Source organism: Apis laboriosa, unplaced genomic scaffold (assembly GCF_014066325.1).
Source record: "Apis laboriosa isolate Shangri-la unplaced genomic scaffold, ASM1406632v1 scaffold34_cov151, whole genome shotgun sequence".
NCBI lineage: Eukaryota > Metazoa > Arthropoda > Insecta > Hymenoptera > Apidae > Apis > Apis laboriosa.
Window position 1 is genome coordinate 8,337,225 of NW_025222928.1, and position 24,152 is coordinate 8,361,376.

Sequence of the window (24,152 nt, forward strand, 5' to 3'; positions counted from 1 at the left end):
GAGAGAGAGAGAGAGAGAGAGAGAGAGAGAGAGAGAGAGAGAGAGAGAATGGGACAGTGGTTGAATTGACTGCCGTGAATAAATTCAAGCAGAGGCAGGGCAAACAGCTTCTTCTTCTTCTTCTTCGATACCCGAGCCAAGATTCTTGGGGAGGAGGGGGAAGGATGATCTGATTTCCACGTGAACGGCTCGTGATACCGACGGTTATATGGAAAGGAACGAGGGAACGGTTTGTATTCGATCGAGAATACGCGAGGTAAATCTATCGTGGCCTCTGTTCGATTCGTTGATCCTCGAGCTTGTGCTCCGTGTGAGCGACGCGCTATATTGGCATTCGAGATGGATGGATACATTCGTTGCGGCGGAAGTGGCGATGCACGATGATGGGGGACGTGTTCTACGATCGTGTCTACTTGTTTAAATTTTCTTTTTTTTTTTTTTTTTTTTTTTTAGGAAGAGAAGGTAACAGTAGAGCAGTTATTCAGCAGAGGATTTTTCTCTCCTTGGTTTTGAAATATGTTGTCGAGCGACGAACAACAGTTTCCGAACAATTTTTCTCCGTACGCGTTATCGTTGCGGTTTTCGAGATATTCGGGAAAAAATTGCAGTCACGTTTCTACGATAAATATATAATCGTTGGAAAGAAAGACATTCCGATCTTTTCTTTTTTTCCTTTTTCTTCATTATTTGCATATCTTCGAAAATGACAAAGTTATAACGCAAATCAATCAAGATCTTTCTTCCAACAAATGATTATTTTTCAATAAAATAAAAATTTCTTTCCTTCAAATTTCTCTTCTTCATTGTTGCGTCTTCAAAAAAATTGTAACGCGTTTTGCAAGTCAATCAACCGAGATCTTTCTTCCAGCAAAGTATAGATTATATTTGAACCCAACTTAACCTAACCTAATCTAACTTAATCTTTCCACCATCCAGAAATAAAATTATTCCTGAAATAACGTTCTTGACGACACCGAAATCGAGATCGAGAAAATTAAAATATTATAAATTCCGATCGAGAATATAGAATATAGACGGACACGTGGTGGTTCGTGCGATTCTTATCGACTCGAGTGGACGCGGTAATTCCTCATTAATTAGAAGGTCGGCGGTGGACGGTAGATGAAAATCGGGAAGGAAGCGAAGTGAAAGCGGTAGCGAGATAAGGCGGTACACGAGGCAATTGCAATTTCGCGGTACACGTGCTCTCCGTCGTGTATTCGGTCGATACACATCCGGAAGATACTAATCTCCGTGCTCGCGGAACTTTTTCACCCCCCTTCTTTCCCCTTCCCGTATGCCTCGCTTCCTGAACAGGTTCGACCGGATTGGTGAACGGTATTACGAACTGACCACGCTCGGTCTCTTCTTCCCTCCCCTTTTTCTCTTTTCGACTCACTTGTTCAGTAGCAATTTTATTATTATTCTTGGTTTGCTGTATTGTCTGTGCTGTTGCAACGAGTGTTCCGTGTCCAGTGATGAAATTTGAACGAATTTGAAGTGGAGAGTTTTGGATTAACTTGATTGAAAAAGTAACTTAAAGTTAAAAATCTCGAATAAAATAGTTACTTATTAAAACGCTAATGAATAACATTTATATCATAGCTTATTCATGTGATCATGAACAATCGAATTCGACAAATTCAATCTTCGTTAGTTTTGCTTCGATAGGTGCTTTTATTTCGTCTTCGTCAGTTTCAAGTGGTCTTCTATCGTTAATACACTTTTTCCACAGACTTTGTGTAACTTTTTTCTTGCCCGAACAACATTCTTACCTTTTCGGTAATAAAAAAGTAAAATATGTCTTTCGATCTTGCATCTCTGTTATCACACACACGACAAACACAAACCGTATAAGAATCGAACGAATTTTTCTTACAAACAAACCACGAAAATGCCAACTCTCAAAATATGATGTAATACCGGTTTAGAACGAAGTTGGCTGGATAAACGTTCGACTAGCGACGCTCGTGTGAAAAAACGAAATTACTTTCCGAACAACACGGTTCAGAACGAAGTTGGCTAAACGTTCGACTAGCGACGCTCGTGTGAAAAAACGAAATTACTTTCCGGACAATATTATTTTTCGAACGATAAATTATCCATCAAGTAACTTCTATCAAATCAAATTAAATTTTGTTACACTGTTTGCGGTTCCGTGCCTTGCCAAAGTTAAAAGTAAAAAAAAAAAAAAAGCAGAGACGCGAAAGAGTATCATTTATCAGAGATTTTCGATTCGTGGAGACAAGGAAGAGGTTGGGAGTAAAAATCCCCAACCGTTGGGAAAGTGCTCGGTTGGCGGCGATGCGTAAGGAAGAGAAACGGCCTGTATCTCCCTGTCTGTTCGATGACAGGCAGCGTTGATCCGTCGTTCTCCATCACACCCTCCCCTCCGTTTTCTTTATCAAACCACCTGGCCGGCTCCCTTGTCGCCCCTTCTCCTCGCTTCTCAAATGTGCAAATGCGTTTCCTGAAAAGCCTAGCAACTCCGCTGCCTGTCTGCGACGCGCGACGTGCGACGAATTCTTTGGCCGGCATGTCTCCTCCACCCACGCCGATCCTCTGCTCTACTGAAACTACTGAAAAAGGAAGGGGGAGGGAAGGGTGAGAAAGGGAAGGGAAATCGGCACAGAGGGAAGAGGGATAAGGAAATATCGCATCGAAAGCGTGGAAAAGCAGTGATTCGAGGCGCGTGAGCGGAATGCTCGCGATAAATATCCCGTGTTTGTGTTTTCGCCTGTTTTCCTCCGTTGCTTCTTCCTTCCTTCGTTCTTCCGTACTACTACCTCGTCCGCGCTTTATATATTTCAGATTGTACGTATTTTCTGTACGAATTCGCGCGGATTTTAATTAACGGATTGTTCCATCGCGCGACTATCTCCACTTCGGATTTCGCTTTGTTGACAATCCTGATCTACACGATAGTGGAAGAGTTGTTTATAAGTTGAATATTCAAAATCGTAAAAATTATCCAAGATTGAAAAGTGAAATATTTTAAAAAGTGTTTATAATGTGTTTAGCTTATTCATATACTCGAATTACGAAATTAATTTATAAATTAAGAGAAATAAATAAAATTTTATATCATTATATAGGTTAGAAGAGATAGGATAGGTTAGAATATTCTGGATTCTATTATTGTCTAACATGACGAATATTACGAGAATAGAAACAGAAATGAAAACAGGCCTCAAATTGATCAATCAAATCCTTCCGCGAGACTTCTTTTCACCGATGAATCGGTACAGATCGGTATAACTTTTACATTAGTCGTATAAAAAATTACTTGTCTTAAAAAGAAAATACGCCTAATATATTTTTATATTACTTTAAAGAAAATTTAGGTATCAAATATATTATCATCGTTTTGTTACGATTTTATATTTACAATATTTTTTTTTCATAAAAATAATATATCGAATCTCGTACATCTACTTAGGATAAGATAATTAATTAATTGCACAAGCATAACTACTAAAACCGAGAGTTTTCTTTATCCGAATGCAAAATGCATTCGTGTCATCATATACTTCGAAATGTACGATTAATTCGAGAGTGCAATTACAAAAAACTGAATAATCCACCTAACCGTAGAAAAATATTATCGCGGCAATTCTTTATTCTCAGAGAGAGAGAGAGAGAGAGAGAGAGAGAGAGAGAGAGAGAGAGAGAAAGAGAGAGAAAAGGGAACGTAACGCGTACGTGATGATGCTTGTCCCTCGTTTACGCATATTTTTCATATCCCGAGCATGGGAGACAGAGGTACACACGAGGCACGCAACCCGCCATTATTTTTCGCTGTTTTTGTCGCCGTTTGAAGTTTTCGTTAATTACCATCCAGCTGCTGAAAAACGCGCTTTAATTATTCGTCCCGTCGAGATAGCGGACGATGTTGCCCTCGATAGAGTAACACGTTTACCATCGGGGAGGGTAAAAAAAAAAAAAAAAGGAAAAAAAAGAAAAATAAAAAAAAAAACTTCATTGGTTTCGCGCGTAGGACGATAAATTTTATCAACACGCAAGGACGATTTTTCCCCCCTCCTCCCCTTCCCTCTCCATCCAGAATTTTCCTGCATAGAGTAATTACCACATTTGTATTTCGTTCCAAATATTTTATTTGCTTTTTTGCCGCGATAAAAAAAAAATTAACAGCAACGCGTCCATACCGCTCGTTTGATAAACGGCGAAATATCTCGCATCGGGAGGGATATTTCGCATATTTGTCAATTATACAATTGGAAACGAAATGTTGCCTGCACGCGTGTTGTAATGTAATACACAACAACCATTTCCCTCTTTCCCCTCCATTTAAAGGAAAATCTTGTTGCTCTCTCGTAATTTTTCTCGTCAAGAGAAATATTATTATTCGAATCCCATTTAGAGCAAAAATATCGTGCTGGAAAATATTTTGTGGAAATAAATTAAAATTTGTCAATACGTGAAAAATTGGGATAAGGTGTTTCTCAACAAAAAAAAATTCCAAAAAGAATTCATTTATTTCGCATATTCAATACTAGAATTAGTATTGAGTATCCGCTCTATATTGAAAGTTCTTAATTGAAAATATAATGACAAAAGTATCGAAAAAATATAATGCCTCAATTTCGAAGAATAGAGTAAAATTAGGAATTAATTACGTACCGGAAATTTTCAAATAAAAACAATTGTAAACAATTGTACGTTGTCTAAAAAATTTATTTTTAATATTAATTACAAAGCGGTCCAAATAAAGTTAATTAAGAATTTTTATCCGTCAAAAAACGAATGAACTCGAGGTGATTAATATTTTAGTAAGGTGCAACAAATTGCAATAATCATCGTCGAATTTTTAAAAAAACGTATCATTCAGAAAGAAAGAGGAAAAAATAGAAATTCAGAGGAAATAGATAAACTCGATAGTGAAAATTCACTTTGCCTCTACGAATTAATTAATTATAATTCGTATATTCGTGTCCCACGCATAAAAAACGCGTAAAGTCGCAGGGCGCACACGCAACGCAAGTTGGCAAGATCATAGAACGACGACGAGGAATTTTAATATTCTCTTTGCCCCGCCTCTTCCGGATCCCACCAACTTCGGTAAATATTAGATTAGCGCATATGAAACGCCGTTTTTCCTCGAGATCTCACCGGCTTATTATATATATTCGCGGCTTAAATTCCACTCTGTTCGTCGATTTCGTTACGCGATTCGCGATTGTATTTGTGAAACGTTTGTGCTTAAAGAAGAAAAAAGTCGAGTCGCGCGCAGCGTGAAATTTGAAACCATCGTGGCTTGTTTTTTGCGATATTTCTATACGAACGGACGACGGCAATAGTTCGTGGAAAGAAACGATAAAGGCATACGATTCTCGGACGGAATCTATCGTTCAAATTTTCTATAGTCTGTTGCTCTCGAGTGGATACAAGTCGAAAACTCTTGGAAAAGAGACTGTGCAAATGGAGCATCGTAGCTTTAATCGAAACAGTAAATCGGAGAAAAAAATAACAAGAAAGACATTCGAAAATCATCGAACGAATTTTGCGCGATGTTACGCGTAAGGAAGAATAGAAGAAAGAGAGAGAGGAAAAGAAGCTTCCGAGTATACACAATAACGCGAATTCCCTCTCGAGGGAAAGTAGCAGCGTTTAAAACGGCGTAAAGAGGAGCGTCCGTCCGAAAATTTCTATGAATATTTGCTGGGCTCGAGTATTGTCTTAAAATAAGCTTGTGGAGCTGGTAAGACGCGGAAAAGGGAGGGTTCCGTTTTGTTTACTGGATTCGCCAGGTTTTAACCGGTTAAGCCTCTTTCTCTTTCTCTCTCTCTCTTTCTCCCCCTTCCTCCCTCCCCCTAGAGAGAAACCTGAGCCGCATCGTTCTCTCCAAACTGTTCATTTCAACGTTGGAAAAAGTTAAGGTGGATTATGTTCGAATTGCGCGAACGAAAGTGGGCATTCTCGCCGTTTTAACCGACGCGGGAAACGGACGGATTTCGAGACGGATTTCTCCCGTGGCGGGAATTTTAAATTATCGAAAATTTTCATTGCCGAGTTTTAGTTGAATCTGAAAAGATACTGGACTACGGGCGAACTGTTCTCCTCGATTTCTTATATCCCTTTGTCGAACTTTCTCTGACGAACTATTATATTCGCGAGGATTCAGAAGCTTTTCAAAAGCTTTCCGCGTTGATTGCGGGCTTTGAAAAATGTGACGGCCACTTTCTTATTCATGGGAAGGGGGGAGGGAGGAAGAATGAAATAACACCATGCGAGCAGCGAATGGGCAAAATTTAATAAAGTTGCTTCGATAATTTATCGTTCTAAATAGAACAATAATAATTATAATGAGTTATACGAAATGTTATTCGAGCATTTTAATTACTCGAAGTAATTTTTTAACTTTAAGTTACTTTTTCAACTTTTGGATTAATACCTAAAATTCTGCTTTATACGTGTAATTGCATTTCTATAATTACATGACACGTAAAATTAATACATTTTTTTTAATTATTCTAAAAATTATTCTCTAAACGAACGAATTTGATAAATAAACCCTTAACCAGCGATAAGCAAAATTTAACAGTCGAAGTTATGAATAATAATCGCAAATAATCGTAGTGGCAAATGGTTACACTAAAAGCGGATAAATGTTATTCGATTTTAACAATTAATTGCTTGAAATAACTTCATTCGAGATTTTTAAATTATTTTTTCAACGATGCTTCTGTGTGATCTTGGATGTCGTATTTTTATTATCAATTTCGAGAATGTTTAATTATCATTCGCCCTTCATTTATTCATTCTATTACGTATTTATTCTTGATTCTGAATGTTGGGTGGATATTTTTCTTTTAAATTGGATATTTCCTCTGTACAATGCGGAGAAATAAATTGGTGTCCCCTTCTTTTTTCCTGTTAATTACGGTGGCAAAAATGGAGAAGATTTTTTTCCTGCAAACGAACTCGAAAATAAATGAGAAGCGACGAAAAAGTAGGTAATGAACGTGATAAATCGCGACGAATTCGATAAACAACGAGAACGTTGAGAGATATAAAAAAAATACAATATATAATAACCAGTCGAATCAATTCTTTACTTGCGTTATTTAGATATAATTCGTTGATCATCTTATTATACGAATCTCAAAAAAAAAAAAAAAAAAAAAAAGAGAAACAATCTTGAAAAATTCGAACGTTAAAATTTAAATGTAAGTAAAACGGAGGAAATGACGAAAAGATCAAAGGAACGGGATAAAAGGAAAGAGACTGCGCTGTACAAGTTGTCAAAAGGCAAAGAGAAGGAAGGAAGGAAGGAAGACGGAGCAGAAAAAAAAAAATTAAGAAACGGGCAGAAGAAGCGAGCGAAAGAAACAATGAGAGATTGGAAGAAGGAGGCAAAGAAGAAGACGGGGAAGAATGGCGTCGCTGGATCACTGAAAGGGAGGAGGAGGGAGGGAGCGAGGGGAACAAAGAGCGATGAAGGAAATAATGGTGGAAAATTTTATGGAATCGCGAGCTCCGGTAATTGCCGGGTATGCACAGCTGAGAAAGATGTGGAAATATTAAAAAGGGGAGGGGGAAGGGTTGTTGGAGAGGAGGGGAGGGGGGGCGAGAGGTTGGAAATTAATGCCGTCACGTGAAAAGTTGTCGGAAGGTTGCGATGGCGGCCTTGAATCGAACTTTTCTTACATCGCGTGCTCTATATTCCGAAGAGAGGACACACACACACACACACACACACACACACACACACACACACACACACACACACACACAGAGTCGTACACACAATCGTCGTCAACACGAGAATATTTTTCTTCTCTCGGTGGTTTCTTTAATTCAACCATTGTTTCTTAACGCTTCCATTCTTTTTTTTTTCTTTCTTCCAGATCCTCGAGCTGCATCGTGACCCTTCCTTCCCCCCTTCTTGGACGGGAGGCCAAGTTACACGCTTGCACGCCGGATACATCGCGAGGCAATTAAGGAGGTAATTCGATCGGGAAAAGAAATTTCGAAACGATCCTTCGAAACGTAACGTTTTATTTTCTCGATTGCGTTAACAGTTTCTATCTAATATTTAAAATTAAATCCTTTCACGATCCATAGAAAATTTGTCTCGTCACTCGTTCTCCAACGGGTGCATAAGAACACGTGAATCTAATTTTAACAGAAAGAGAGAGAGAGAGAGAGAGAGAGAGAGAGAGAGAGAGAGAGAGAGAGAGAGAAGAGAGAGAGAGAGAGAGAGAGAGAGAGAGAGAGAGAGAGAGAGAGAGAATCTCGACCCTTGGTTATTTGTTTTGTCCATAAAAGTCGTTCTCTCGATCCATCTCTTCCTCTTCCCCTTCCCCTCTTTATCCGTTCCCTGGATCTCGATTCAGTTTGCCTCGGTCTGACAGAGATATTTGGGAGCCGCGTTTCGCAGCGACGAAAAATAAATTTCCATCCTGTATAATCGGATTAATTAGCCGAGAAACAAATTTTGCGCGTTTGCACGCGATGACGCTAATAGAATCGGCAGAAGGGGACGAGGGGAGAGATCGATGCGGTTGAGTGACAGATATCGGACGTTGCCCTTACCCAATCTTTCCTCCCTTTGCCCATTAATTGAAATTTTATTCATTTCTAATTGGCATATCGACGAGATATATAAGAATAATAATAGTAATAATAATAATAATATTCGCGTGAATAACGATATTCGTTCGAAAGCAAAAGAGGATACGAAGAAGCGAGACACGCGAGTAGTCTCCACGCATGCGTGATACGCGTTTCGAGCATGGATGACGAACGTTCTGGTGGGCGTTACGTTACCGATGGTAACTAACTTGTGTCGAGAGAAGAAATGCGAGAAATGCGATTTTCGTGTATAGACTTTAACTTATACAGCCAATGATAATATATTATCGAAAAAAAAACGTATCAAACGAACACTTGGAACGTTTAATCGATTGTAATAAAATCAATCGAGTATCCATATACGTATATTCCGTGACAATGGAGAATTTCAATCCTCAAAAATTTTGACGACGACATTTCCCCGGTAAATATCGATCCTCGTCGATACGCGAAAATTCCCTTCCCGTGAAATTGAATTTCTTTCCTGTTGTAAGGCGCATAACGTATGCGAGAACGAATATGACGGGCAAGCAATCACGTTTAAAGACTTCCCTTTCGCGTTTCGAGAAGGAGAGGGGAGGGAAGGGGGAGTTGTTAAATCCATCGATGCGATTCCCAAAGGTCTTTAGAAACGTTCGAGTTGCAATCTCGAAAATTCGGCCGTGACGTATCGTCGTATACACGTATTCCTCGGGAAGGATGTATTATTCATCGGTGCTGCCATCTATCTCGTTATTTTTCATCCTCCTTCCTTCTTATTTTTACTCTCCAATATTGCGCAACTTCGATAATCCTGCTTTGCATTTATGAGCAACCCGTTTCCCTCCAAGTTTCATCGATTGACAAATAGAGAAAGAAAGAAAAAGAGAGAGAGAGAGAGGGAGGAGGAGGGGGGAGGGGGAGGGAGGACGATCCTTGCTCGCAGTTGCTTTAAGGTATAAGATGCCTCGATCGCGCGTCTCGTTATGTCTCGCGGCCTCGAGGTCGACTTGGTAAATCGAGAAATGTCAGGGGGACGCGTCGTGAAAATGTCAGCGAGTAAAAGTAACAAAGAGAGTCTATTTTTATCGAGACTTACTATATAACCGTAATTATTGGAGAATCGTTCGAAAAATACCGTTGTTTACTGAAAATGATTTTGACGGGGACGTTTCAAAATCATCGAGATCTATTTCGAGAATATATCGCTTGTGAAAAGTTTGACAACGAAAATATGTTTTTGATGAAAATGAGTTTTTCTTTTTGTTTTTTCGATCAACCATGGAACAGAGAGAAGAGGTGACAGAATCCTGGCACGTCTTGCTGGCAGTATCGCCGCGCTTTACACATACACATATGTGTATATATATATATATATATATATATATATATATTTATATCCTTTTGCATTCGAATGGTGATATATATATACTTAAAGATTTTTATGAATGTTCATCTTTTTCACGAAGCTCGGATCACGAATAGTTGGAAAACAAATATGGAGGGGGAAGTTTCTCTTCATTGGAGAAGAAGAAATCGAGAAAAAGCGAAGAAGGGGGGAGAACTGTGTGGCGAAAGATTATTTTGGATATTCCGTGGTAGCTTTATAAGACTGTTTTGTGCCGTGGGATAAAAGAGACTGATATTAAAGCCTCCTATCCCCGTGGATCTTCCTCGTTTCAACGTTAACTCTGCGAATACCGGGCCGCGTGTGTAGAAATGTTCTTAACTCGGCTTATTAAATTTCACCGACGTTTTATACACCGACGTTGACTTTATTGCCGTCACGATGACGTCCAACCCTTCTTCTCTCGTGTCGCTATAAAGATAAACAAACGATGATGACTGGTGTTTTATTGATCAAACACATGTTATAAGATTTCGAGATTTATCATTTTTAAATATATATATATATATATATATATATATATATGTATATCTCTTAATCGAATCGTAGATTTTTCAATTGTTCAAATTGTTTTTAATCGAATTCGTGTTTCATTGCGTATTTTTTTTTTCCAGAGGAATGGAGAATGCATATATCGTTTTAACGATATCCATTTTTCAAGTGTTTCCGACAGTCCGAGGGGGGGAGGGGAAAAAAAAAAATATTTCAAACAAAAATTAATCAATTTTCTATCAAATGTATATATATATATGAAAATATTCAGTGTTTAAACATAGAATTTTTCATTATCCAAATGTACAGTTGATCAAAAACTAAACATTTTTCTCGTGAAAAAATCGAGGGGAAAAAAATGATCGATTTATCGTTGAAACCCTCGCGCAACCTTTAATCACAATATTTTTATTTTCACTCGCCTCTACTAACTTCGAGAGGGAAAAAATTAAATTTTCCAAAAATATATCCAAAAATTCCCTTCCCGTTAATTCCGCCAATTCCATCCCAACACACTCACTTAGCCTAAACTCTCTTCCCTCCCGCCCAAATCTCCCAAATCCACCCTTACATCTCCATGAAAATTACCTCCCTCCCTCCCTCCCTCTTTTTCCATAACCATAACCGCGAAATTGAAAATTCGAAAATTGGTAACGAGGCGAGCGAGGGGGGGGGAGAAGAGGGGGAGCGAATCGAAGCGAATAAAGGGAGGAAAAAAAGCAGGAGGGGGGGGGAAGAGGAGGAGGAGGAGAAACAAAAGGCAAAGCAGAAATTACCAACGTCGGGAACAAATCCTGCCACGGCAGCGGTGGAGAAACGCGCGCACAAAGCGCGGACTGAAAAACCGCTAGTCGTCGCTGAAAAAAACCGCCATGCAACTTCAGGAACGGTTGGGACACGACGGTTGTTGTAACGCTCGGTCGAGAGGAGGGGGCAATGGGAAGGGAAGGGAGAGAGAGAAAGAGAAAGAGAAAGAGAAAGAGACGGTTGGAACGGTCGAAGACGCACGGTTGTTTTCGCGTACGAGCAACGGTGGACACAAAAGCCGCGCGGCTTCCGCTTCCTTCTTTCATCCCCCTTGCTCATCCCCCTATTGCGTGTGTGTGTGCGCGCGCGCGCGTCTCTTGTGTTTCTTCCAGTTTTCGCATCGTGGGGGAGGAAAGGAAGGAAGGAAGGAAGGGCAACGTGATAAAAGCGACCCCTCGAAGAGAGGGAGGGGGGGAGGGGACGCGATATGAATTATTATCGAGCGTTGGTGCATGGAAAGGGTGCGGATCGGAGGACCGTCACCCTGTTTGCGAAGTATAATTTCGAAAGGTTCGGGCGACGGGAATTTTTTTCTTTTTCTTCTCCCCTCCGCCCCCTCCCCCTTTTTTTCGAAGGGGAGAGACGATCAGAGATTGTGCTTCGCAAGTTGTTTTGGGGGAGAGATTTTTTTTTTTTTTTTTTTCAATTTTTAAATTTTTAATTCTTTTCCGTGTATGGATGTGATTCGAATTTTGTATAATAATTATTATAATTATTATAAAATATTTTCTTTTGCCAATTTTTGAATCTTGAATCTTAAATAATATTTGAATTTCGTACGATTTTTTTATATATATGTGTGTATGTGTGTATTGGAGAGATTTTTTTTTCTTTCTCAATTTTTAAATTTTAGTTCGAATTTTGTATAATAATTATTATAAGGTAAAATATTTTCTTTTGCCAGTTTTCGGTGAATCTTAAATCTTAACTATATTTGAATTTCATACGATTTTTTTTATATGTGTGTGTATATGTATTTATTTATTTACAATTAAATTATATATCTGGCATAGATAAATTCATCACCTGCATGTGGCTCTTCGAGGCTACAGTGATATCTATTTTATACGCGTTTAAATGTATTTGTTAAAATAAATTAACAAATTTATATAACGAAATATAAATACACGTTTGGCCTGATACATTCTTTTCCAATACCAATAACAATCGATATAAATATATTCAAATAATTCGTTTTAAATTTATTCCGTCTTGTACACATATCGTTGAGTTTTCTTATTATCCACATAATCGAACGTTATCAACAATATTTTCTTCCAATAACAACAATTATTTAAGTATTTTAAATTAATTAATTCATTGTTATATTACTTGTCTTGTATTGCTGTGTTTGTTCTACCATCCATCGTTATGTTGATGTAATTAATCGTATATAATCATTTTTATACTGTGCAATAAATAGCACTGAATTTCCAAATCGAATTCTCAACGTTGTACAATGTTTGGTTTTTGACACGTTTTTTTCCAAATGCCTATAACAACAATTATTCAGGTATTATTAAACGCCTCACTCATTTTATATATGTACACGTATTGCTGAGTTTGTTCTTACTATTCAATGTCATATTTATAATTATTCGATAATTTTTATATTATAAATAGATAGAAATAAATAAAACTTTCACGTTAATCGAATTACCAACTATATAATATTATATAATGGGTAACGAAAATATTCGAACGCTCACATTTGCAATTTTTGGTGAACGAGATGTATATATGTTAAAGAAACTTATTCAAGACAATGAGAAGTGTATGATAGAAAGGGAATCTCAAAATTATGTAAACAAAATGATTCACCGATTTATGCAACCAAATTTTTATAACATAATAAAATTTTTTATAATATTCCACTAAGAAAACGTATTATGATCCGCATAAAACTTTTTAAGATATATAAAAAGTTGTATACACATCGACTTTGAAATATGATTACACAGGAATCGCTACGTCGATAATAAAATATTCTACTAATAAACGTATAACGATCCGCACAAAATTTGTTAAAATGTGTGACTGTACCTACAGTAGGTAAAAGTATTCGAACGTTTACATTTACAATTTTTGATAAACGAAATATATATACATTAAAGAAACTTGTTTAAGACAGTGAGGAGTGTATATAAGAAGGAAATGTCAAGATTGTGTTAGTAAAATTTGAAAACTATTCACCAATTTATACAATAATTATAATATATTTATTATATATATACACACTGTTAATAGGATAGAAAAGTATTCGAGCGCTTCGTATACGTGGTATTATTTAACATTAATATTTCGTTGGACCACGTTTGGTGATAATTTGTCTCGCTCGTCTGGTTCCATCATTGTGAACCAGTGATTTTGTAAAATTATGTTCGATGGAATTCCATATTTCTCTAATTTTTTTTTTTCTCTTTTAAACATCCGCTTTGAAGATATTTGAAATTTATTTAATTTTTCGCCCTATTTCAACCCATAAATTCTCGATGGGATTTATATCTGGACTCTGCGGTGGAGTATTTAACGTACAGGATATATCGTATACGATCCACGCTGTATATTGAAAATAGAAATCTTCCAACAATCCAAACGACTTATGGACACCATCTCTGAAATTCTTTAGAATATCTAGATATTTTATTATTATATTTAATAATAAATATTTAATATTTATTATTATATTATATTTAATTTTTTATTATATTTTCTTTACAAAAACCAAAAATAACAATTATTTAAGTTATCATTTAATGCCTCACCCTATATTATATACACGTATTGCCTTTTTGTTTTTATCATCATTACGTTGTACATACGTCGATGTAATTTAATCGATGATGTTTTTTTTTTACTGTGTGCAATACGAACGCGTGTAATTGAACTCTCAACGTTAACCGAACGTGATGGAAGTGAAACATCTGACAGACCGAAGCCTAATTGCCTCGATGCTCGCAGTCCAATTACAAACAGACTACCGGCGGATGCCCGATTGCTTCCGGAACGGTTGATGCCTCGCTGATGACCTCCACTGTTAACTCGAGAAGTTGGACGAGAATTCATAAGCGTATCGGCGAAACCGGGTGGGATCGGCGCCGATTCTAAAATTTTTTTACGTTTATTTTATCTTATTTCCGATCTCGAACAATTTCAGTCTCAAACAATTTCAAACAAGCGAGCGAAACGCGTTTTCGAAACGATTCGAATGAAAAGTAACGTAAGTAAAACGAATTTTTGCAATTTTTGCACGATTATGGAAAAATTGAAAGAAATTAGATTAAATTAGTGGACCGTGGAAGACGATTTTTCGAAACGACGGAGCGGCTCGCTATGTCTGCAAAATTTGCCTCGTCCACCTTTTTGCCTGATGCGCATTCTGTAAACGATCCGCACATACGTCCCGCGCGTATTTTTTCCCCCCCGGAACAACAAATTTCTCTTGTCCCCCCAGAAACGCGTGAAAAAAATAAACCAAAACAAACGGTACAAAATTGAAACGAAAAACAGAGAGAGAGAGAGAGAGAAAAAGAGAGAAAAGCAAAAAGAAAAAAAAAAGAAAAATAAAGGAAAAAACGAACTGCCGCGCAGATTACATCACGGTAGATCTGTTAAAAGGCAACGAATCGTTGGTACGTGAAAAACAAAAATGTCCTTCCAAACAAATTAAAAAAAATAAAAAATAGAGAGAGAGAGAGGGAGGGAACGAAAAAAAAAAGAAGAGCGAAGTAGTTGTGAATTTACTCGTTAAAATCACCGTCGAAAAAAAAAAAGAAAAAAAGAAAAAAGGAGGGAAAGAAAAACAAAAAAAAAAAATAAAAATAAACGAAAGAACAACTAAATCACGTGCGAGGATGATCCCGCGGAATTCGATGGGATTATAAATGGCGAACGACAGGTTGCGAATCGCAAAATTAGCATTTCCATGCATTACACACGGTGGCAGTTTCCGATTTTCACACTCCGCGCATGGTAGCTCCCTCCACGATCCTCCGGTTCTGCAATTTCAGCCCCCGCGTGCAGACTCCGTTTGCGGTAATCCGCAACGCCAGCCCCCGCGATATCGCAATTATGACGCTTCTGAATAAATTAGTCGGCCGTCACGCATCGCTGTACGCCGCGTTTAACTCGATACCCGCATGTCATACGTCCCGATACTGGATTTAACTCGCCTCCGTACCGAATGAGGTAGGAGAGGTGTCATCGATTTTTCTCAATTGTACGTCGACCATCCTTTCTCCTTTCATCGTTCCTGTCTAATCGAATTCGGGATTTTCTATACGAATTTCGTTTCTTAGGAGACGCAATATTGACTTTTTCAACAGATTAATATCCAACTTCGGTTGATAATCCTGACATCACACATAGTGGTATAATTCGAATATTCAAAGTAAAAATTATTTTCATAAAGTTAAGATAATTATCCAAGACTGGAAATATCTCTACTAATATACCTAGCTTATTCGTATACAATGCGATTATAAAATTATATTTATAAATTAAATTATCAAGAAATTGTTAGGTTGCGCATTTTATATTATATCATTAAAATATTCTAGATTCTATGTCTACGTTAACTCATCGTGGTTTAGATATGTAACAAATACCACGGTAGAAATAAGAATGCGTGTAAAAGTAGGCGTTTCTTTTCGCGAGTATTCTTTCCACCTCGGTGAACAATTATTCATTAAAAAAAAGTCTCGTAGAACGGCAAAAAAAAGTCCTTCAAACGTTTTGTTGACAATCCTGACCATCACAAGCTTACGTTAATAGTGGAAGAACTGTAATTTGAACTTTCAAAATCGTTAAAGTTATTTTCAATTTCATAAAATTACGTTAGAATAATCCAAGACTGGAAATATTTTCGAAACTATCTATGCAGTGTGGTTAGGTTATTCGTATATGAAATTACATTTATAAATTAAACTATCGTTATAAATATATCGATACGTTAGAATTCTCTGGATTTTATACCTAATGCATCGAAGTTTAGATATCGTTTTTTAAATTGTGTGAAAATAGGTGTTTTCTTCCGAATTAATCAAACGATCCCCATTTCTTGCACGAAATTTCTTTTCGTGAACAGCATGTTTAATTCTTTTTTTTTTTTTTCTCTTTAAATTAAAATTATTCTCCAAGAAAGAGAAAAATTAAAATCCCTTTCGAATCATTCGTTACAGAATTTGCTGTGAAAACAAAAAAAAAAAATCGAAGCACTGATGATACCATATTTCACCCCATACAATCTTTGTTTTGAAAATATTTCAACTTTGATATTTCCCCTCTCTTAAAAAACGGAAGTGGAGAAAAATGAGAGACGAATTCCTCGACTGGAAACACGTTTCGATCGCGTAATCTAAACCTGTCAAATCTTTTAGCATCTCGCGAATTGTCGCCCGTCCTCCACACCAGATACATCTCGACGACGTACAACGCGCGCTCCCTCTCCTCGGCATTTTGGGGAGAGGGGTGGGCGCGCGCATGCGCGCGTAGGTTCATCGTGCGGCACAGTGCATTATGCAGCACGCATAATACCGGTGTGCACAGAGACAAATTGGACGGCGACGAGGGAGAGAGAGTGGTGTGCACGGAAGGAAGGAAATGATAAAGCAACAGCCTGGGCCGAGCGGCTGGTGGAAGGGGATTACAAACAACACGGCGTACGTGTAAGCAATTCGAGGGATGCGTCGAAAAGTGGTTTTAAATTGATATTCGCCGGGAATACTCCTCTCCTCTCCTTCTTTCTTTCCTCTTCGCTTTGTATATATCGAATGCTACCCGTTTTTTCCCGTTTTTTTTTTTTGCGAATTGAAATCTCCGTTCCTCTTTGTTTCTCTTCGTCGAGGGATAGGAGCATTGCATCTCTCTTAAGATCGATTTGAGAATAAAATACTCTTATTTTTCTTTTTCCTTATTCACATAACGTCTAATAATTCTAATAATAGCAAAAATTTCGACATCCACGAGACGAGAATTATTTTTCGTATTTGTACCTTTGGGTACAAAATTATTCTTATCTCTTCCATGTTCCAAACTGAAAATTTCGACAACCATGAGACAAGAATTATCTTTCTTCGTGCTCGTCTCTTAAAAAAAAAATATTCGCATACAACAAACGCTTTCTCTCGTTTTATCCCGGACGAGTAACGCGATACAAAATTTGTCAGAGGCAACGAAGAGCCGAGAGAGAGAGAGAGAGAGAGAGAGAGAGAGAGAGAGAGAGAGAGAGAAAGAGGATTAAGCCAGCATCCAGTCGTTTGTTACTTTTGGCCCGGTAATTGCGGCGAAGTGACATCGGCGTGCTCTAGATTCCAAAACCGAGGAACAAAGGGCCGTCACGAAAATATGACGCTCGTGGGGGCCGCGTTGTTATTCGCCAAATTATTAATGCTGCACGCCTCTCCCTCTCTCCCTCCCTCCCTCCTCCTTGTTCCCCTGTGTGTTTGCCGGGGCTGTTATTACCGGAACAATTACTTGCTGCGCGGCTTGTTTAATGTAATAAGCCACGATACGGCATGGAACGTATATACAGTTCGGTAATTGCGAGAGCCGGGGCTCGATATTCGAGATATAGAATCCGCGGCTTCCGGCAGAGCACAACAGTTTTCCAACCTCCCCGCGTTGCGGATTTGTTAATTACTAAGCGCGTGAAACTTGATCTTATGGGATTAAATCGTTGGACATTGCGAAAAAGCCTCGCCTCGGCCTGGTCTATCGGCTTCGATGATCGGAACGTTGATTTGGTTTAGATCTCGAAGAGGATATCGTTCGGAGAGAAGCTAATGTTTTTTTGCGGAAATTGGAAAAATTGGAGAAAATTTCGCTTAGGTTTTTGGACCGCGCTCACCTATACTTTTCGACCACTGGGGAAATCTGTCCTTATGGACATTTGTACGTTTTTCGTTAATATTCATCGAACCTAACCTAGCTTAATCTAATCTAGACTCAAAGTTTCCTCGCGAAAAATATATATTCGATTGGATTTCTTTTTTCATATATTTCGAATACATCTCGTTATTTTACATTTTTAGATTTAGCCAAAATCGAATTCAGAATTTTACAGAAAATATACAGAAATTTTTAAAAAACTCTTTCTATCACAATAAAAAAGAAATATCTGAAATTATTCTTACTCAAATAGATTTTTCTTTTCTAAATAATAATATACAAAGATCCCATCATTTCGGATAAAACGAACGCCTCGTAATTTTTACACTTGAAACCCAAAGTTGAATTTGGAAATTCACAAGACGTATCGGTCCACGATTTCGACTTAAATATCCGAAACTATCCTACCGCAACGTGGATGCATATCTCGTTATCACAATTTCGTAAACAGCCAACTGCCTGCCCCCTCGTGGCCTATTTAAAAAAACGGCGAGAATCGGTCGCGAATGGTTGAATGGGGTAGCCTCAGAATCCCGCGAACGGGATCGTAAATCGCGGCCCGGGATTCGAGCTTTCGAAATCGGCGAATAAATTCCCCCCCCCCCCCTCCTCCCTCTTATTTATTCATTTGTTTGCTTATTTATTTATTTACTGTGGGCCGACCAGTCGTATCCCCGGAATTACGCAAGGCTCGATCTAAAATTCATTTTCGGAATGAATCTGGAATGAACGCGGCCCACGCGATACGCCGTATCCCCCGTGAGCAAGGATTCTCTCTCTCTCTCTCTCTCTGCGATTCTATCCGCGCGATTCTATCCCTGTGGATCAGTGATTCTCAATCACGTATGGATCGAGAGTGTAAATTTTAAATACGAATAAAGTGAGCTTTTAATAATAATAATAATAATAATAATAAGTTGAACATGTAAGTATTTAAGTAAGTTTTTATTCGCTTCCAAATTCGAAACTATCCCTGCGGGTCAGTGATTCTCAATCCGTGAATCGAGAATGTAAATTTTAAATATGAATAACGCGATAATTTTAATAATAATAATAATAACAAGTTGAACACGTAAATACTTAAGTAAGTTTTTATTCGAAACTTATTTTGCGGATCAGTGGTTCTCAATCCGTGGATCGAGAGTGTAAATTTTAAATACAAATAACGCGATAATTTTAATAACAAGTTGAACATTTAAGTGAGTTTCGAAACTAATTCTGCGGATCAGTGGTTCTCAATCCGTGGATCGAGAGTGTAAATTTTAAATACGAATAACGCGATAATTTTAATAATAATAATAATAAATTGAATATATAAATACTTAAGTAGTAAGTTTTTATTCGAAACTAATTCTGCGGATCAGTGGTTCTCAATCCGTGGATCGAGAGTGTAAATTTTAAATATAAATAGCACGATAATTTTAATAATAATAATAATAACAAGTTGAACATCTTAAATGAGTTTCGAAACTAATTCTGCGGATCAGTGGTTCTCAATCCGTGGATCGAGAATATAAATTTTAAATACGAATAACGCGATAATTTTAATAATAATAATAATAAATTGAATACATAAATACTTAAGTAGTAAGTTTTTATTCGAAACTAATTCTGCGGATCAGTGGTTCTCAATCCGTGGATCGAGAGTATAAATTTTAAATACGAATAATGCAATAATTTTAATAATAATAACAATAAGTTGAACATGTAAAGTGTATTTCAGTAAGTTTTTATTCGCTTCCAAATTCGAAACTTTATTTCCGCGTTCTAGCAAAGAAACCTTCCCTTCTTCCCTCGTCGATTTTTACCCTTACATTTTCGCGAATTTTTCGAAACTTATTTTTCCTTATATACTTTTATTCGATTTTAGTTTCCGCATTCGAATTTCACTTCTTCTTCACTCGTTCCTCAAGAGGAAGAAAGAAATCTCATATATATTTCTCCAAATTTTCTTTTATTATTCAATTTTCTCTCCGTCGCCGTCGTCCGTATATGTATCGTTTTCAGAGTTTTTCCGTGAAAAATACGTAGAAAATGGATTTATATTATAATATATATTTTTTGGTTCGATTTTCGATGCGATTTCTCCTCGACGAAATATATAAAATTTATTTCTCGTTACGAGAAGCAGCAGGAAGAGGAGAGGAGGGGGGAAGGAGGTTTCGAACCGGGATCCTTTCCCATGCCAGTCGAGAGCTCCGCGCCCTCGAACAACACCACTTACGCGATATCCTCTTTTCTTCGGGTATTACTCGCGCCCAAATTCACAGCAGTGCAATGCCTTTTCACGATCGCGTGTACACGCGCGCGCGTACGAATACATCTATCGCACAGCGTAATACACGGCCATCATTTTCGGCGGTGAGCGAGGAGAAATTACAAGGGTTGAGTTCTTACCAAATATCCCCCCTCCTCCCCTCCCCTCGTATAATACTTACGTTACCACGGATCCACCGTTCGAAATATATTTTCCAACGATGCGAAAACAGTTTTATTAGATTCCCTCTCTCCCCCCCCCCTCTCTCTCTGTCTCTATCTCTGTCTGTCGTATTTTCGAACGTATCATAAGGGACGGAAGAGAGGAATCGTAATAACGTAAGAGTGATTCAGGCTCGAGTATGTTGCGGGACGGGATGTTTTATAAATGTAAATTATAAATGTAATAAAGAATTCGTAGTAGTTGAGAGGGAAATACTAGAATAGAATAGAATAGAATAGAATAGAATAGAATAGAATATAAAATATATAAACGAGGGGAATTTTCCAGCTCATAATTTTCCAATTACACTCCTCCCCACTATTTCGAATAACAAAAGAGTCATCTCGACAATCGTCCCCCCTCCCACCTCCCCCTCGTACCGCGAGCGAACCGCATCTGCGAAAACAGCATTACCCCTGCCCCCTCCCCCTTGGAGCAAGGTGGAGGGGCCTAATTTCAAAAGAAACAAAAGGGAAATAAAAGGCGGCCAAATTAATATCCACCGGCAAATTGTGGATTATATAAAATCCAATGGAGGACAATGGAGGGGGAGAAAGGGGGAGGGGGAGGGGTTTTTAATAGTTCCCGAGATTTTTCGTTTCCCGAGAAGCCAAGTTTATTATTTAACCCGATATCTAGTAGTAATGATCGCGAAAACAAGTCTTGCCTCGCCTCGAGAATCGAGATCCGCTCGCCAATGCTCGCGAATCCTTCGTATTGTATAATTACGTGTATAATTACGAATCATAAAAAAATATCAAAAATCTCCGTAAAGTTGCAGAGATTACGAGAGTTGCATGCGATTTCGATTGTGCGTTTCGATTTTACGCTTCTCCTCCTCTGGATGCTGGAACGGCGGAGAGGGAGGAGGGGGGGGAGGAGAGCAAAGCGGAGAGAAAACGAACGATGGTCGATTGTTCCTCCTCGATCCGTGAAAGCAGCCACGGCTAGCATTGTCGTTTCCATGTTTTCCACGATTGTTTCGATATCGTGGATCGGGAAAACGTCGGCTACGTTTCAAGCCTCCCCTCCCCCCTTCTTCTTCTGGCCGATTCGAATCCTTCCTTCCTTCCTTCCTTCCTTCCTTCCTTCCCTCTCCTTTCGTGGAGATACGGAAAAATATGGAAGGGGAAGGAGGGATGGTGATATTCGAGGGAGCGGGGGTTATCGAAACGCAAAAATCACCCCCTTTGTCCAAGTGAGTTTTATCGAATGGCGAACGTCGAATCCAGAGCGACATCCCCTCAATCCCTCGAGTGGACGAATACTAAGACATTCTCGTCTTTAAAATTTTCCTTTAAATATTTCTTCTTTTTTTGAGGTCTGTATAATTACGAATCATATGTAAAAAAGTACCAAAAATCTCTGAATTATACATAAAAAATTTCGAAAAATCTCGAAAAATGTAATTACGAGTTATACATAAAAAGTATCGAAAAATCTTCCTTTTTGCGGAGGATAGGATTTTAGAGATTACGAGAGCACCCCGTGTATAATTACGAATTATAAAAAAGTATCGAAAATCTCCCTAGATTTATAGAAATTACAAGAGCATCCCATATATAATTACGAGTTATACGTAAAAAGTTTCAAAAAAAAGTTTCGAAAAATCTCCCTTTCGAGGAAGATAGGATTTTAGAAATTACGAGAGCACGTGTATAATTACGAATCATTTAAAAAAGTATCGAAAATCTCCATAGAGTTGCAAAGATTACGAGAGCACCCCGTGTATGGTTACGAGTTATACGTATAATTATATTAATTATTATACGTATAATCATAAAAAAGTATCGAATATCTCCATAGATTTATAGAGATTACGAGTATATGTAATTTAATTACGTAATCGTAATAATCGTAATTACGAGTTATACGTAAAAAGTATCGAAAAATCTCCCTTTCCGAGGAGGGCAGAGTCGTAGTAGAGATTACGAGAGCATGTTCAAGGATGTTCCCCTAATTGAAAGACAAATTTCTAAAGGGGACGAAGAGGAAACTTTCCGATCCGTTTAACTCTGAAGTAACTACGAAGTATATACATACACGTCTGGTATACTCGAGCCACATTCGAATCCGTCCATCCATCTTCCAAATTTCCTTGATTTCGCGTAAAATAAACAAAAGAATCGAACGCACGGAACATTTCTATTTTCCAATTTTAAAGTCGGATGGATCGTGTTTCCTTGCTTCGATGTTTATCATAGATTCGAACGAACCGAAATCGAAAGGTAGACAGAGAGAGAGAGAGAGAGAGAGAGAGAGAGAGAGAGAGAGAGAGATCGTTGTTCGCTTCTCGTATCCGTGTATAGAGAAGAGCGTGCTGGAGTATCACTTTGCAAGAAGTTTAAGTTTAATTACCGACTGATACACGTTTGCCAACTGTTTACCAGCGGAGCAGGAGAGTGAGGAGAGAGGGGGAAACTCGCGAATGACCGCAGCTTTCCTTCAATCTCACGGAATATATTAAGAGCCGGACGAAACTTGACGAAACTTTTCCCTCCGTGGATAATGATGCCAGTTGGGGGAGGAGAGAGGAGTGTGTTGCATCGCGATCTCATCATCAAAATTTTCTTTCACTTTGATCTTCTTCTTCTCGATTAAGAGATAAAAAATAGTAATAGTAGTAGTATTTTTTTTTCCGAAAAAATTTTTTCAAAATAGAGACAAAAAAGGGAAGAAATAAAATAAGGGAGGGAGAGGGTTGATTGCGAGAGAATTTCTTTTTTTTTTAATCTTTCCTCGATCATTTCATCAAATCGATGAATCATTTTGTGAATCGCTGATTCTTCATTGATTCTTTTATTTTTTTTTTTTTTTTCCCTCCCTTAAGAATTCGAAACGAAAAAGGCAAATAAAAATCGCAGAATATTCCCTGAAGAAAACAGCGCAGTCCCCTTCTCCCTCTTCTCCCTCCTCCTTTCTTTCCTTCAACTTTATTTTTTTCTTCTTTTTCTTTTTTTTTCCCTCATTTTTAATTACTCTCCCTCTTCTAACCACTTCATCCCGCCGTTTTCTCCTTCCTTCACTTCCACAATCATCCATTCCACGCTTCCATTTCCCAACCCTACATCCCCCCTCTTCCTTCCTTCCTTCCTTCCTTCCTTCCTTCTTTTTGTCATTTCTCGTTCACTCCCTCTCCTCCTTCCCTTAGCCACCATTTTCCAGCCAGTACGTTTCGAGCACATGATTTACTCGCGACTACTCTGCGTGCGCCAGGGGGAGAGGGGGGAGGAGAGGGGTGCGTAACCGGAAATAATGATTTAACCGGGAAACGCGGCTGTCGATTCGACGCGAAAATATTCGCCGATGTTTTTTTACCTGTTACCTCGTATATATACCTTTCTGTATTCTCTTCTGAAGTAGAGAAAAAAAAAAAGAAAGAAAGAAATATATATCGATGTCCGCTTCTAGCTTCTTCCTCGTGTCTTTCCTATATTTTTCTCGAACGAATGATAAAACTTGAAATTTATCATCGAATGTAATATAGGTGGAAGATTTTTGAGT

General features: G+C 38.1%; 1 protein-coding gene across 3 annotated transcripts in view; it reads left to right on the top strand.

The window, feature by feature from the left end:
• LOC122715127 (prolyl 4-hydroxylase subunit alpha-1) overlaps positions 1-24,152 on the top strand; it is a 321,169-nt gene that overhangs the window by 235,223 nt on the left and 61,794 nt on the right. For all 3 annotated transcript variants that reach the window (XM_043937050.1, XM_043937052.1, XM_043937049.1), the window contains one exon: positions 7,869-7,966. The gene's annotated coding sequence lies outside the window, so the exon portion shown is untranslated. The remainder of the gene's footprint in view (positions 1-7,868; positions 7,967-24,152) is intronic.